The 17,270-nt window shown below is 43.6% G+C and overlaps 1 protein-coding gene and 1 pseudogene across 1 annotated transcript in view; both read right to left on the bottom strand.

Moving 5' to 3' along the window:
- LOC142465270 (uncharacterized) overlaps positions 1-17,270 on the bottom strand; it is a 375,233-nt gene that overhangs the window by 301,371 nt on the left and 56,592 nt on the right. The window lies entirely within an intron of this gene.
- Positions 2,553-16,376, bottom strand: LOC142465209 (olfactory receptor 6N1-like; annotated as a pseudogene).

The raw sequence follows: 17,270 nt of genomic DNA, 5'->3' as shown, positions 1-17,270 counted from the left end.
GAGGAACAGGAACCTAATGAACATAGAAATACATTTAGATGATATAATGCATTCTATAAGAATAGTAATATATAGCAAAATGATAGCATTTTTATTTTAATTCAGTCCTTCCTCTGCATATTTTATTTATTTATTTTCTAGCAGCCTGTCTTCATCACGTAGTAATTCAGGAATCTTCATTCAGGAACTTTAAAATTCTCCCTCCGGCACCTCATCTTCAACAAGACGTTGTGCTTCCTATGGCGGCTCAGCTGATAGAGCGCCCTCTTCAGCAGATCCTTTGAGAATAGCCGGGTACCCTCAGGAAACTGTGATTCCTTCCTAACCAATGCGGAGCAAACGGAGGTAAATTCTCTAAGCTTTTTGCTCCAATCTGCTGAAAAACCTTTTGAAAGAGGAGAAATGTATTCTCCTAGTGTGCTGGTCTCTTAATTTCCCATAGGCCTGTAGCATCGCCACTTTATCTGGAAAATGTAGAACTTTCATCAAAAATTATTTGTAGAGATGAATCCTTTCTAGGCCAATTCTATGCGCCCTTTCGGTTTTTACGAGTAAACGGTTTTCCTCCGACTTCGGTGGTTTTGGAAGTGTTGTAGATAAATAGGAAAGTGTAATTCCCACAATGTAACTGGTCTGTCTGGAGCTGTCCAGATTGTCTACTTTCATCGCAAGTTGAGCATTTTGCCCTTTTCAACTCATCCATTCATAAGGCCTGAGTAGGGGATTCTTTATTAGAAATTCTGCTTGTATGATCAGCTATATATTTTGCAATTCCAGCTACTGTAAATCACATTTGAATCCTGCAATGTTGTGATTCGGTATTGAAGTAATAGTGGGCAGAAGCTGCTCTGCTGCTGCATTTTCCTTTGGAATAGTTACATGCTCTAGTTTAGTATCACAAATTGAAGACACATCTGACATTTTAAGAACTTCTCTCTTATTCTCTTTATCATCACCCTCAAGTTTATGTGTTTTATGTAACATGCTAAGGTCCGCAGGAGACATATTTTTCTACACGGTATAGGGGAAAACCGCGAGTCTTCAACTTATGGTTTTATAACATTATACATGACAGTGATTTACAGTAGCATTCAGGTCTAACAGGTTATGATGAAACGCTATAGGCGTGAAATGTGCTGTGTGTTTCCCCTATCTCTTTAGGGGTTCTTTTTTTTGTGTGACCCAATAAAGTCTTTTTTATGAGACAGCCCGCTCTGGATCCTTATCTCATTGGATAGTGCTCCGTTTTTTCTATCCTTGTTCCTGCTAACAGGTTAGTTGTTAGGTACATGTACTGTACGCTAAGTCCCAAAGAAGATCATTTAAAAAACATTACAGTCTAGAGCATGAGTGAGGAGAGGGATAAAACACAGAGGGAGCATGGAATCCCGAGAACAGGCATATTTCTGCATGATCTGAGTGTCTTGGTAACGCTTCTTACTGAGGGTCTGACAATCGAACTTAAAAGGATAAAGGTTACTGTACATCGAGTTCCAAAATTAAGCGTATGTCAGTCTTTCTAGAAAGGGCAGTGGGCTTCAGCAGTATGCTTTGCAAGGTAGGTACAGTATAGTCCAGCAACAGGATACCAGGGGCTCCAAACATTTATTGAACTCCATATATTCGTGTAAAAACTTCTTAGAACAATAAATAGATGAAGTATTCCTAGAATGTATAACTCATTAATGTGGAGTTAGAGGGCGGCTGATTACATTGGAGATAGCACCTATTTAGGCATTTATATTGTCAATATGTTATCAACCCTTAAGTTGCCAGGTGCATAAATATTCTCCCAAGCCGAGTATATACAGCTTACAGCTTTCCCCCTCCACTAGAGTATAAGTATGCAAACAAGTGATAAATAGAGAACACAATCTCTTACTCACATCCTCTGTGGGAGCTGGGCTCTGATATTGTAGTACATGAAAAAGGAATACTCCGACGTGCGACTCCGCTAGAAAAAGTGCAGGCAAAATGCAGAGACGCATCGACACCCCCCTATCCGCTCAATAGGAAAAAGAGGGGGACCACATTTTGTTCAAAATAACCTGGTTTATTGGAACATGGCAGCCGAGTGTTTGACTTTATGTATTCTCTCTTCAGGAGTAAATTATGTTTGCGAAGAAGTAAAATATACAAATAGTTCAGCTTCTGGCAATGCACTTTAACTGTGTAACGGTAGATTGGGATGACTGATGTCAGGAAGGAGAATCCCCCCAATAGATTTAAGACTCACCTGTTGTCATTTCCCATGTACAGTAGATGAGATACGACTCCAAGGTCACAGCCAGCTCTCTGGCCTCCCAATAAACTGGGATTCATTGGCAGTTAATAGTAATGGATTTTGCATCTTCGAAATATACCAACTGGAAGCTTTGCACCACTTCCAGATTGTCTAAGCTACCAAAGAGAAGTGGTGGATGTCCAACAGTTATGCACACAGGCTTGTACATTTTACTTTGTTAACACACAAACTTACGGCTTACTAAACAAATAATTGACGTTTTTGATCGTTGTTGTAAAGCAGGATTTACGTGCAATTAGTTACTAATTTATTTTCTACCTACAACTTTCTTCACTGCTTGTCTGATATCATTGTTTCTTAAACTGTAGATAATGGGATTGATCATTGGGGTGACTACAGAGTACATGACGGACAAGACCTTGTTGGTATCAAAAGCATTGAGGGCCCTGGGTCTGACATATGTGAACATGGTGGTGCCATAGAATATAATGACTAGGGTGAGGTGGGAAGCACAGGTGGAAAACGCCTTCTGACGTCCATCGGCCGTAGGGATCTTCAGTATAGTAGAGATGATATTGATGTAAGAGACCATGGTCAGCAAGAATGAAGTTAGGAGAAATAAGGAGCCTAATATAAAGACAATCACCTCAATAGTGTCGATGCTTTGGCATGAGAGTTTCAGCAGTGGGGGAGAGTCACAGAAGAAATGGTCGATGACATTAGAGCCGCAGAAAGGAAAGCGAAATATGAATGTGGATGGCAAAATTGGTGCCAGAGAACCACCCAGCCGGCAGCCCCCCGCAAATTTAATACTGTAACGTACGTGCTTGCCAAAAACTGGTACCGGACCGCGGGGCTGAGGTGGGGATGTACAAGCACCGACCTTAGACCACGCAGACTGGTCCGGAGTGCGGAAATCATCGTCAAACAGGCCAGGTTCAGGATTGGAGAGAACAGAGTTAACGTTATCCAGGCCGGGGTCAAGGCAGGCGGCACAGGAGCGGTGGTCGAGGATAGGAGCCGAGGTCGTCATCAGGGAATCCAACAATGCTACTTCAGCGAAGACAGCAGGGTTTCAGAGATAGGAACAGGAACTGGGAATCCAGTGCTTCAGCACAAAACGGCACCCCCTAGCCGGGTACAGCCGAGAGTGGTGGAGACCACTGGGAACAGGAACTGCAGACAGGAAGGTCACAGGAACCAGGGGCAGACAACAGGAACTGGGAATCCAGTGCTTCAGCACAAAATGGCACCCCGTAGCCGGGTACAGCCGAGAGTGGTGGAGACCACTGGGAACAGGAACTGGAGACAGGAAGGTCACAGGAACCAGGGGTGCAGACAACAGGAACTGGGAATCCAGTGCTTCAGCACAAAACGGCACCCCCTAGCCGGGTACAGCTGAGAGTGGTGGAGACCACTGGGAGCAGGAACTGCAGACAGGAAGGTCACAGGAACTAGGGGGGCAGACAACAGGAACTGGGAATCCAGTGCTTCAGCACAAAATGGCACCCCCTAGCCGGGTACAGCCGAGAGTGGTGGAGACCACTGGGAACAGGAACTGCAGACAGGAAGGTCACAGGAACCAGGGGTGCAGACAACAGGAACTGGGAATCCAGTGCTTCAGCACAAAATGGCACCCCCTAGCCGGGTACAGCCGAGAGTGGTGGAGACCAGGTGTGCAGACACGCCACAGGAAACACTGGGGAAACCAGCGTAGCCGCTACAGCACGGCGGCGGTCTGCATGGGAACAAAGGAAGCAGCGCCGGGGCTGCTATGCAAGGAGGCCTTGGGGCGCAGAGGACTGGGAGCAGGATACAAGGCACAAGGAGGCCTAGCAGGCCAAACAGAGAGTCTGTGACAAGCACAGTTACTTGCAAGATGGATTGCAAAGTCTATGTCCAGCAACTTCCTGAGGGCGGGGCAGGAACTAAATAGCACAGGAGGCCAATCAGGCCAGAGCTGCACAGGAGGCAGCAGGAGGCAGGTGATTGCAGAAGCAGGGAATAGTTTGTCTGGAACCTGCAAAGCTCCGGATGGATGGGCTCCAGCCAAACCCAGGAGTGGATTCCTGACAAATACAAGCCCATCTGTCCATAAGTCCATTATAATGTAGAGGATTACAGATCGCTAGGTAGTGATCATATGCCATTGCAGTTACCAGGAAACATTCAGTGGTACCTAGAAAGAAGAAAATGTGCGACTGGGCAAAGCATCCGTTAATTGAGATGGTCTTTGTCTCTGATAGAAAGTTGGCCAACATCTTGGGGACAGTGACAGTGACAGGCAATCTCCGAAATGAGAGGTTGACGAGGAAGAAGTACATACTGCACCGACACACTTTATTCGAGCAAATACCCAGTATGTACCTGGCAGATACCTGGAATGCGCCGCTCCTCACCTCTGACAAGCCCCGTTGCGTTTGCCTTCCCAGCCTGGGTTCATGCCTGGCTGACGGGCGGCTGATCTGTTAAATGATAATGATTAGGATTTAATAGGCTGCAATGCTTCGCGTGTCTACCAGATGGCATAAATTCATGAATTGTAATGCAGTATATATATATATAATGTGCAGTATTGCAGCCAGCGGGAATAAAATGCTTCAATCCCTGCCTGGAAAATACCTCAATGCACTCGGGCAGAAAACAGTCACAAACCTCAATACACCCGGGTATACCCGAATTCGTGGGACTAGCCGAGCTCGAATAAAGTGTATCGCCAGTGTAGGGGTATGGAGGCGATAGTCCAAGTGTATGACCATGATGATAACCGCATGCTGGGTTAATGTCAGAATATACATTACCAAGAAGACAACAAAGTAGACCTACTGAAGCTCCCTGCTGCTGGAAAACCCCAGAATACCAAACTCCGGCACCAGGGTTCTATTCACCGTGTTCATGAGAGCTGCATGTTTTCTGTCTGGAAAAGAAAGACACAAAATACTCAAAGGAAACTCCAATATATGACGGCAGACTAAGAAGTGCAAAATTATAAAAGCAATATAAATTATAATCCCATACTACTGATGGCGCCAATCATTGTTTACTCTTCTATATACAGTAAGTTGATATGCATATAAAAACAGAGGAACGTTGGTAGGAGCTAAGACACCACTTCATCCCCATTTTAGCCTTATTTTATTTATTTTTTAATCATATTTAATGCACTATTTAAAAGATTGTAAAGAGAATTACTAAGACTCAGTGGCCTGTGAAACGTTAGGAGATATATAAGTGATGCTTTGTATCATTGTATCATTGTATTGAGTAGTGCTGAAGGAGTGGCTCAATGGGGGATAGAGGTGAGGATAGAGGGGGAATAGAGGTGAGGATAGAGGGGGAATAGAGGTGGGGAAAGAGGTGCTGATTGAGGATATATGTGGGGATAGAGGTGGGGATAGAGGGGAGGATAGAGGTGGGGGATAGAGTGGGGGATAGAGGGGAGGATAGAGGGGAGGATAGAGGTGGGGGATAGAGGTGGGGGATAGAGGTGAGGATAGAGGTGGGGATAGAGGTGGGGATAGAGGTGAGGATAGAGGTGAGGATAGAGGTGGGGATAGAGGTGGGGATAGAGGTGGGGATAGAGGTGAGGATAGAGGTGAGGATAGAGGTGAGGATAGAGGTGGGGATAGAGGTGGGGATAGAGGTGAGATAGAGGTGAGTATAGAGGTGGGGATAGAGGTGAGGATAGAGGTGGGGATAGAGGTGAGGATAGAGGTGGGGATAGAGGTGAGGATAGAGGTGGGGATAGAGGTGGGGATAGAGGTGAGATAGAGGTGAGTATAGAGGTGGGGATAGAGGTGAGGATAGAGGTGGGGGATAGAGGTGGGGGATAGAGGGGAGGATAGAGGTGGGGGATAGAGGTGGGGGATAGAGGGGAGGATAGAGGGGAGGATAGAGGTGAGGATAGAGGTGGGGATAGAGGTGGGGGATAGAGATGAGGATAGAGATGAGGATAGAGATAAGGATAGAGGGGGATAGAGGGGAGGACAGAGATGGGGATGGAGGTGAGGATAGAATAATAACAGAAGTAAATGTGAACACAAACTGGCAGAGTGAGCTGAGAATGTAACACGCAGCTTGTTCCCTTATTTATTATACATAATGTTATAGCCAATTTGTTTAAATCACAGATAAAAAGAAAATTACTAGGGATTGCAGATAGACAGACAGACAGACTCACAGACTGATGTGAGAAAACAAAATATGAAGTAAAAATAAACGCATTGAAACGATTGCTGCAGAAATAATTTATTTCATGTTTTCATGTCACAGAGTTGGGTGCAAAAAGGAAGGAAAACTAAGATACAGAAGAAGATTTTGTCTGATTTCTTGTTATTAAACGTGCAGTTATTAGTACAAAACATCTGATTGGGGAGGTTACATTTCCTGATATGTCCCATTAGCTGCTCCTGTGATCACAGTATCACTGCTTTTCTATATCTGACATGTACTGAGAATGGATCCTGTACTTCTCTGGGTTACAGAACTGTGTGAGTCTCAGCACATCTGTGTTATGTGGGTCAGTAACTTAGAGATTTCTAGAAAAGTATAAAACAATAATATGTGTCATTTTATTCCATAAAGGTAAATCTTTACTGCAGCCCTATACTCACACTCACTCATACACAAACTCAAACTCACTCATAATCATACTCACAATTGGACTAGTTCAAACACACACACACACACACACACACACACACACACACACACACACACACACACACACACACACACACACACACACACACACACACACACTCACAATCATACAGGCTCTGGTGCAAATATGTAACAATCTTAGATTAGTAAACACCTTTTGTCTGTATAAAAATAAAAGTCTGAACTTTTGTAACAGAAACAGGACAATGTTCAGTATTACAGGGAACAAGTCATTCCGTTTCCCCCAAATCCATCCCCCACATTACAGAGCATTTTCTCAGGTTTGTGTCTGATGGAAACAATGTTTATTACATTCCCGTTTAATAACAGTGATAGAGAAACTAGAATCCTTGTGTGTACTGAATCTGCACTTCTTATTTAGGCTTTTCATGTGTTGCTGCTGCCCCCTGCTGCCAAAGTGAGGAGGGACAGGACAGTATTTGTCACAGTCCTGCGAGGTCTCTTGTCACTGTGTCTCTCGCACAGTAATACAGGGCGGTGTCTTCAGTCCTCAGGTTATTCATTTGTAGATATAACATGTTCTTATTATCGTCTCTGGAGATTGTGAATCGTCCTTTAACTGAATCCTCATAGTATTTGTCGCTGGTGCCAGTCAGAGACACCCACTGTAACCCTCCCCCGGGACTCTGTCTAACCCAGCCCATGTAATAGCTGCTGAAAGTGAATCCGGAGGCTGCACAGGACAGTGTGTGAGAGGCTCCGGGCTTTATCACCACTGGGTCCGACTGGGCAAGTTGGACATCAGACAGAACCCCTGAAAGAGACAAACACCATGGCACATAAGGACACTTCTACACACGTGTGACCTCAGGGACATTAATCATTTAAATGACATGTTATCCTGCTCTTGTGGGAAATGTCTCCTGGGAAATGTTACCTGTTAAACATGACACTAATAATCCCAGCCTGAGAAAAGTCTCCATATCTGCAGAGTTTGGGGGCAGTGTGGGAGTGTCAGGGGGTGAGCGGCTCTTGCAGGGGACAGAGTCACTTCCTCTGCTTTATCTGGGACTCGGGGACAGAGGCTTTTTATACATGAGGACATGTGGTTACTTTATTTGCATATTGTCCTAATTATACATATATATATAACCAATGTGCACATCTGTCTTTAATCATATATACACATATATAAAGCTCATTACAGGGAAATACATTTAAACCCTGATATTCATGCAATTCCTTATGTCTTAATAAAGTTGCATACAATTTGGTATCATTTTGCTTGCCAGAGTATTGTTAAGAAACTTTCTACATCGTTACATGGAAAAATAGACATTTACTGTATATATTAAAATATAGATTGAGGGGCCTATGCAGAGAGCTGCGAATTTTCGAAATTCGCCATTTTTTGGAGATAATCGCGCAGAAAACAGCAGAAAATGGAGATTTCCGAAAAACGCGCCAATTTTTCTTTTCTATTTGTAAAACTCGCCTCGCGGCTGGCGAGAACCGCAATCTCGCCAGTTTAAAAAATATCCGTATGCAGAGAGGCGCGAACGGCATCTAGCGGCTGTTCGCGCCAATAAAATGGCGCGATTGTCTCCGTTTTGCCTCGCCAAAAAAAACTGCCGCTCGCGGCCATTGCAAAGGGGAAAAAAAAGGCGCGAATTTGTTTTAACACATTTCTGAAGCGCGCATCTCGCCAATTTAAACTCGCCAGACGCATCCATGTTAAACATAGCAGAATTCGCACTTTTCTGCATATGGAGATTAAAACTCTCCAAAAAAGCTCCTTTTTATTAAATTCGCCAATTTTAAAATTCGCTGCTCTCTGCATGAGGCCCTGAGATTTGCATTAAATGCATAATTAGAAGATTGGAAAAATTACAACAATAAAACAATATTGGGACATAAAACAGCACCAGATTTATTTGTTGGTTAAATGCATATGCTTATTTCCTTACTATGAGGAAAGTGACCAAATGACAGAGATATTTTTAATTGATTAAATGAAGATGACTAAAACCTTTTTCTAAATTAAGGGCCTTATGCAGAGAGGAACGTTATTTAATGTGAAAACGGCAAGAAAATAGCCACAGAATTGGAGTAAGTTATGGGCGTATGCAGAAAGCTGCGTTACCTAATTTTCCTGATGAGATTCAAAATTGCCAAGTTTTTCTGGCTAGATTGAACTCACTATAATATAGGGCAGAATGGCGAGTTGCAGTGCATCTATGCTACCTGCATACCACCCTATTTTAACATGGCAAATTTACCAATCTCTCCACGTGTTTGGCAATTTTTAAAGTAAAGAAACCTGCTGTGGAGAATTTTATGAATCTCTCCGAGGGCCTTATGCAGAGAGGAACGTTATTTAATGTGAAAACGGCAAGAAAATAGCCACAGAATTGGAGCAAGTTATGGGGCCTCATGCAGAGAGCAGCGAATTTTAAAAATGGCGAATTTCATAAAAAGGAGCTTTTTTGGAGAGTTTTAATCTCCATATGCAGAAAAGTGCGAATTCTGCTATGTTTAACATGGATGCGTCTGGCGAGTTTAAATTGGCGAGATGCGCGCTTCGGAAACATGTAAAAACAAATTCGCGCCTTTTTTTTTCCCTTTGCAATGGCCGCGAGCGCCAGTTTTTTTTGGCGAGGCAAAACGGAGACAATCGCGCCATTTTATTGGCGCGAACAGCCGCTAGATGCCGTTCGCGCCTCTCTGCATACGGATATATTTTAAACTGGCGAGATTGCGGTTCTCGCCAGCCGCGAGGCGAGTTTTACAAATAGAAATGAAAAATTGGCGCGATTTTCGGAAATCTCCATTTTCTGCTGTTTTCTGCGCGATTATCTCCAAAAAATGGCGAATTTCGAAAATTCGCTGCTCTCTGCATAGGCCCCATGGTCGTATGCAGAAAGCTGCGTTACCTAATTTTTCTGATGAGATTCAAAATTGCCAAGTTTTTCTGGCTAGATTGAACTCACTATAATATAGGGCAGAATGGCGAGTTGCAGTGCATCTATGCTACCTGCATACCACCCTATTTTAACATGGCGAATTTACCAATCTCTCCACGTGTTTGGCAATTTTTAAAGTAAAGAAACCTGCTGTGGAGAATTTTATGAATCTCTCCATGTTCTCTGCAGGAGAAGCTTCTCTGGGAAGTATTTTCTCCAAAATATGGTGCTATTTCCCTTCTCTGGGGCCTATGCAGAGAGCAGCGAATTTTCGAAATTCGCCATTTTTTGGAGATAATCGCGCAGAAAACAGCAGAAAATGGAGATTTCCGAAAATCGCGCCAATTTTTCATTTCTATTTGTAAAACTCGCCTCGCGGCTGGCGAGAACCGCAATCTCGCCAGTTTAAAATATATCCGTATGCAGAGAGGCGCGAACGGCATCTAGCGGCTGTTCGCGCCAATAAAATGGCGCGATTGTCTCCGTTTTGCCTCGCCAAAAAAAACTGCCGCTCGCGGCCATTGCAAAGGGGAAAAAAAAGGCGCGAATTTGTTTTAACACATTTCTGAAGCGCGCATCTCGCCAATTTAAACTCGCCAGACGCATCCATGTTAAACATAGCAGAATTCGCACTTTTCTGCATATGGAGATTAAAACTCTCCAAAAAAGCTCCTTTTTATTAAATTCGCCAATTTTAAAATTCGCTGCTCTCTGCATGAGGCCCTGAGATTTGCATTAAATGCATAATTAGAAGATTGGAAAAATTACAACAATAAAACAATATTGGGACATAAAACAGCACCAGATTTATTTGTTGGTTAAATGCATATGCTTATTTCCTTACTATGAGGAAAGTGACCAAATGACAGAGATATTTTTAATTGATTAAATGAAGATGACTAAAACCTTTTTCTAAATTAAGGGCCTTATGCAGAGAGGAACGTTATTTAATGTGAAAACGGCAAGAAAATAGCCACAGAATTGGAGTAAGTTATGGGCGTATGCAGAAAGCTGCGTTACCTAATTTTCCTGATGAGATTCAAAATTGCCAAGTTTTTCTGGCTAGATTGAACTCACTATAATATAGGGCAGAATGGCGAGTTGCAGTGCATCTATGCTACCTGCATACCACCCTATTTTAACATGGCAAATTTACCAATCTCTCCACGTGTTTGGCAATTTTTAAAGTAAAGAAACCTGCTGTGGAGAATTTTATGAATCTCTCCGAGGGCCTTATGCAGAGAGGAACGTTATTTAATGTGAAAACGGCAAGAAAATAGCCACAGAATTGGAGCAAGTTATGGGGCCTCATGCAGAGAGCAGCGAATTTTAAAAATGGCGAATTTCATAAAAAGGAGCTTTTTTGGAGAGTTTTAATCTCCATATGCAGAAAAGTGCGAATTCTGCTATGTTTAACATGGATGCGTCTGGCGAGTTTAAATTGGCGAGATGCGCGCTTCGGAAACATGTAAAAACAAATTCGCGCCTTTTTTTTTCCCTTTGCAATGGCCGCGAGCGCCAGTTTTTTTTGGCGAGGCAAAACGGAGACAATCGCGCCATTTTATTGGCGCGAACAGCCGCTAGATGCCGTTCGCGCCTCTCTGCATACGGATATATTTTAAACTGGCGAGATTGCGGTTCTCGCCAGCCGCGAGGCGAGTTTTACAAATAGAAATGAAAAATTGGCGCGATTTTCGGAAATCTCCATTTTCTGCTGTTTTCTGCGCGATTATCTCCAAAAAATGGCGAATTTCGAAAATTCGCTGCTCTCTGCATAGGCCCCATGGTCGTATGCAGAAAGCTGCGTTACCTAATTTTTCTGATGAGATTCAAAATTGCCAAGTTTTTCTGGCTAGATTGAACTCACTATAATATAGGGCAGAATGGCGAGTTGCAGTGCATCTATGCTACCTGCATACCACCCTATTTTAACATGGCGAATTTACCAATCTCTCCACGTGTTTGGCAATTTTTAAAGTAAAGAAACCTGCTGTGGAGAATTTTATGAATCTCTCCATGTTCTCTGCAGGAGAAGCTTCTCTGGGAAGTATTTTCTCCAAAATATGGTGCTATTTCCCTTCTCTGGGGCCTATGCAGAGAGCAGCGAATTTTCGAAATTCGCCATTTTTTGGAGATAATCGCGCAGAAAACAGCAGAAAATGGAGATTTCCGAAAATCGCGCCAATTTTTCATTTCTATTTGTAAAACTCGCCTCGCGGCTGGCGAGAACCGCAATCTCGCCAGTTTAAAATATATCCGTATGCAGAGAGGCGCGAACGGCATCTAGCGGCTGTTCGCGCCAATAAAATGGCGCGATTGTCTCCGTTTTGCCTCGCCAAAAAAAACTGGCGCTCGCGCCCATTGCAAAGGGAAAAAAAAAGGCGCGAATTTGTTTTTACATGTTTCCGAAGCGCGCATCTCGCCAATTTAAACTCGCCAGACGCATCCATGTTAAACATAGCAGAATTCGCACTTTTCTACATATGGAGATTAAAACTCTCCAAAAAAGCTCCTTTTTATGAAATTCGCCATTTTTAAAATTCGCTGCTCTCTGCATGAGGCCCTCTATCCTCTCTGCATAAGCCCCTAAATCGGAGAAGTAGAAGTCTTTATTAAATCATTTTTTATACTTTTAACATTTCCATTGTAAACAAAATCTTAAGGGGATTTAAAAATTATTAGCTAATTTATATTGGTGATCAGACTCTTTGGGCCTCATGCAGAGAGCAGCGAATTTTAGAATTGGAGAGGGGGAAAAATTTTAGCTTTTTTGGAGAGTTTTTTTCTCCATATGCAGAAAGGGCAGAAAACTGCCTTTCTGCATATGGAGAGTTTCAACCAGCGCTATTAGCGCTGTTGAAACTGTTGGGAAAAAAATCGCGTTTTTTTTTCTTCTCCCTCTGGCCAGCCTCCTGCCAACTTTTTTTGGCGGAGGTAAATTGAGAATTTCTCTCCATGTTATTGGCGCGATCAGCCACTAGATGGCGATCGCGCCTTTCTGAATAGGGAAATTTTTTCAACTGGAGAAATTTACCTTCTCGCCGGTCGTGCAGCGAGTTTGAAAGGAAAAAAAAAAAAAATGGCGCTTTTTTTAAAACTCGCCAGTACCTGCCTTTCTAAAGGCAGATTTTGCCAAAAAATGGCGCTTTCCACGATAACGCTGCTCTCTGCATGAGGCCCTTTGTCAGACCTCAGGCACAGGTAACATGTTTGTTTTGTTCTGTGTTTTGTTTGCATAGTAATTATGAAGCTGTCATTAGTCAGAGAAACAGAAGTAACTGATCTGCTGATTCCCGTGTTCCCGACAATAAATCTCACATATTCATGTTCACAGGATACAGATAACTGTAGAGGATCTGAGTTCCTGCTCTGCACATAACCACTTCCCCAGAGATCTCTGCTGGGGGATTTCAGGCTCACAGCTTCTTCCTGTTCTGTTTCCTGTGTGTCCCTGAAAGACGGGACTTCCATGTGTTTTATCTGTGTGACCTTCACCCGCAGCCCTAAGGGACTTGTATGTGTTAGTCTGTAATAAGCTGACATGTCACTGACACATCTGGAGACATATCAGAAGGCCCAGAGTTCGCCAGCAGATCATAAAAAGGAAACACGAGAAGCAAGATGTTTCCCTTTTTCAGACATGGAGGTCGAGGAGGGCTCAAATACAGTACAAAGGGGGAAGAGGAAACGTGCTGTAAAATTCTCTTTCCAATGGCTAGCGTGGTAGGGTAAACCCCAAGGCAGGATGCTGAAGGGCCATCTAGCACCCTAGAACTGATAAGACCTTGGCTGACCTAAAGGTCAGTCCCAGAGTTTTAAGAGGGCCCAGTGGGAAGAGCCCACCTTAGTTGAGGGGGAATATACGGGACCAGAGTAGTACTACCAATACACCAGAGATGTCACTTTCCTACCTTTATTTAGAGGTAGAAAATGACCGTGTACATCGGGTCGATAGTAGAATTCCTCCTATTACTAAACAGTTGTTAGTCCCACGGACAGTTTGAAATATTGTATTACACCTTGCACATAGCACATAGTCACCCATTGGGGGGCACCTGGGGTGTAAAAGACAAGAGAAAAGGTTATGTGAAGGTTCTTTTGGCCTGGGGTTCTAGCGTAAATTACAAATGATTGTTTCTCATGCCCAGAATGTCAGAATACTGCCTCGTTGAATGCATACCGTAGCCCATTGGTACCCCATACAATGATAGAAGTACTGTTTGATTGGATCGCTATGGATCTAGTAGGACCTCTAATAAAATCTGCTAGAGTACACCAGCATATATTGGTAATATTAGATTATGCCACCTGCTATCCGGAGGCATTTCCCCTACGTAACACTTCTGCAAAAAACATAGCAAAATAGTTTGTTTAGCCACGTGGGAAGTCCTAAAGAGATCTTAACGGACATGGGGACCCTGTTTATGTGCAACAAAAAACAAACAAAGATGCCTAAAGCTACTTCCAATGTGACAAAAATACACAGTGCAATACCTGTATATTCTCTTGAAAAAGGGTCATTTAGTTTAACCCTTTGGCCAAAGCATCTTAAGCCTGCTGCCACTTTCAAGGCATGACCGTTAGCAGGTCCTAACACTCCCCGAGTTAAAATTCTTATTTACATGTATTATTACAGGAAGAATTACCTGCATTAGATCTGTCATAACTCAGCAAAATGAAACTGACCTGCCAACTTGGAAAGTGGGGAGTGTCACGATGGACACCAACTTCATCCACACATTTATATTTCTGGGTACTTGATTGAACAGAACAAGTTGCAAAATAAATTGTGATTTATTTCCTTAATAGACAAACACACAACATCTGCAGAATACACTTAAAACAACACTTACTGGGATAAGGGAACAAAATAAATTGGCCTTGGAACGAAAGAAATTGTCCTTAGCTTGCAAGCGCCAGAAATGCAGCCTTGGTTTTAAAAGTCCTGTGGTTATGTTGTTATTAACCCCTTCACTCCTGGACCAGTTGCCGCTGTGCTGGAACAAAGTCTTGCATCTTTACATCATGGATCAAAATTCAGGAATCACACTGAGGATACCTGGGGAGCCACGGTTACAGACTGCCCAAAGCTATCTTTAACATGTGGATCCAATCCCCACGTGGGAACAAAAAAAAACACGATTTGCCAAATTACCCACAGTTCATAAGACCGGTCAAAAGGGCTGTCCGGTGGGCAGGGCGCATGGGTCAGGTTGAAGCCCATGCCACTTAGCATACCTGGGCTACACCCATACCTTGGCACCACTGAGTCTGATTTTTCACCCAGAGATGTCAATAGCCTGTCATCTGGTATTCCTCAGAATGCCGGCCGTGTATATATTATGGGTCTCTGGGTCTTTTCATCCCTGACTCTCCGTTTAGACTGAGGGGTGCTAAATCAGCGACCCCTTTGAACAGCCATGAAAATACCCCCAGCTCATTCACCCATATCACAGCTGGATGTCCAAGTAATTTCTGCTTGGACTTACAAAAAATACCTCCTGCTTTACATTTACAATCTGCAGTTTATACACACTTTATTAAAACAACATGTTCCATTTGTGTTATAACTGTAATTTTTATATCTATGTGCATGTAGTGGTTCACTGTATTTGCACCCCAAAAATCAGGTTTCTGGGTGCTTTCGTTCTAGAATGAGTATTTCTCATTGAAATGCCGGCTGCTATACCGCCATCATATGTCGGTTAGAGGGTATGGCGAGCAATGGGTTTTGTCTTTTATCATGGCAGGCAGGAAATGGCCTGCAAATGAGGGGGGGGGAATGGCTGGGACAGGGCAAACACAGTAATGCATAGCAAATCAGTTTAACCCCTTCCTCCCCACGTCACATGGAGGAGCGAGCTTAAACCTTGGGGTGGGGGGGGGGGGCACTTCCCTCCCAAAAACAGCTGAGATCAGCTGCACATAGTTAATAAACGCACAAACACCCAACACGCTCTGAGAAACCCCAAACATTCTTGGGTTTGCTTATTTAATCACTTTTAGAGCCCAGGGTGAGAAGAGCTTGTGGTTTCTTTCCTTCCTTATCCGTTCAGTCGAGTACGACTCTCGGCCACTCTATGGATCAGTGTTCTCCATGTCTTCCGGTCTCTCACGGCTTCTTTCAATTCTGCTATGTCCAGTCCAGTATCTTTCTTAATGGTATCTAGCCAGGGAGTTCTTGGGCGGCCTCTTCCTCTTTTGCCACCGATCATTCCAAGCAGGACGTCCTTCTCAAGCAACTTGCTTTGCATGATATGACCAAAGTAGAAGAGCTCTTGCTTCTTGATCTTGGCCTCCAGTGAGATTTTCGGTTTGATCTGTTCCAGAACTGCTTGGTTCGTTATTCTGGATGTCCACGGAATGCGTAGAAGACGTCTCCAGCACCACATTTTAAATGCATCGATCTTTCGCCTGTCTGTCTTTCTCAGAGTCCAGGTTTCGCAGCCATATGTTGCTATTGGGAAAACGATAGCACTGACCAATCTGCATTTGGTTGCCAGGCTGATGTCTTTACTCTTCCAGATGTTGTTCATACTGACCATCGCATTTCTTCCAAGCGTCTCTTGATCTCAGGGGTGCAGTCGCCATCGCGATCAATGGCATGGTTTAGGCCGCCATTTTGGCTCGTGCTGTAGATCATGTTTTAATCATGTGGAGGGTTGGCAATAAAAGTACCTCTCTCCTACATTAATCCCGATGGGGGCATCCGGATCCCTCTTTACTTCTCAACGCTGGGAAATGTATTTAACCCCTTTGTAACCAGATGGGTTAAATAATGCAGAGTTTTTGAAACAGAAATTAATCAGAAGTCCCCAATAATGGCAGATAAATAATGCCCCAGATGTCATTGTTTGTCCCAGACCCCTAAATCTATGATCAGGAAATGTATTGCATCACAACCACCCCAGTGTACATCTAGGTTGCCCCAAAAGTGGACAGCCTGATGGGACTCCCCTCTGCACAGGACCAGCGTGCTAAAGGTTAACATTTGTTGAACTTTGTGGAACATCAACCCCACCCTCTGGAATGTTAATGAGCCAAGAGGACACAAAGAACTTTGTGTTCACAGCTGCATTAAATCTCAACCACCCAAGTGTACATCTGCATTGTCCCTAAGGCGGACAGCCTTTCCGATGCCGGAATGCGTTATCCAACGCTCACCGCCACTGATTAACATGGGACTCACTTTACAACGGTTTCACTATCCAACGCTACTTCCAGAACGGATTCTGTTGTATAACCGAGAACTGCCTGTACTGATGTAACACAGTGGTCCCCTCTCGCATCTCTCTCTATAACAGTAATATTTGGTGATGTCTTCAGACTGTTTATCTGTAGATAACCCGCGCTAATGGAATTATCTGTAGTGATTGTGCATCTTCCTTGGAATGTGGGGGACTCTGTGTTCCTAATCACAGGGCTAATTCTGCCCATTG

Source organism: Ascaphus truei, chromosome 13, assembly GCF_040206685.1.
Source record: "Ascaphus truei isolate aAscTru1 chromosome 13, aAscTru1.hap1, whole genome shotgun sequence".
NCBI classification, from domain to species: Eukaryota; Metazoa; Chordata; class Amphibia; order Anura; family Ascaphidae; genus Ascaphus; species Ascaphus truei.
This window is presented reverse-complemented; position numbering and strand designations above follow the sequence as displayed.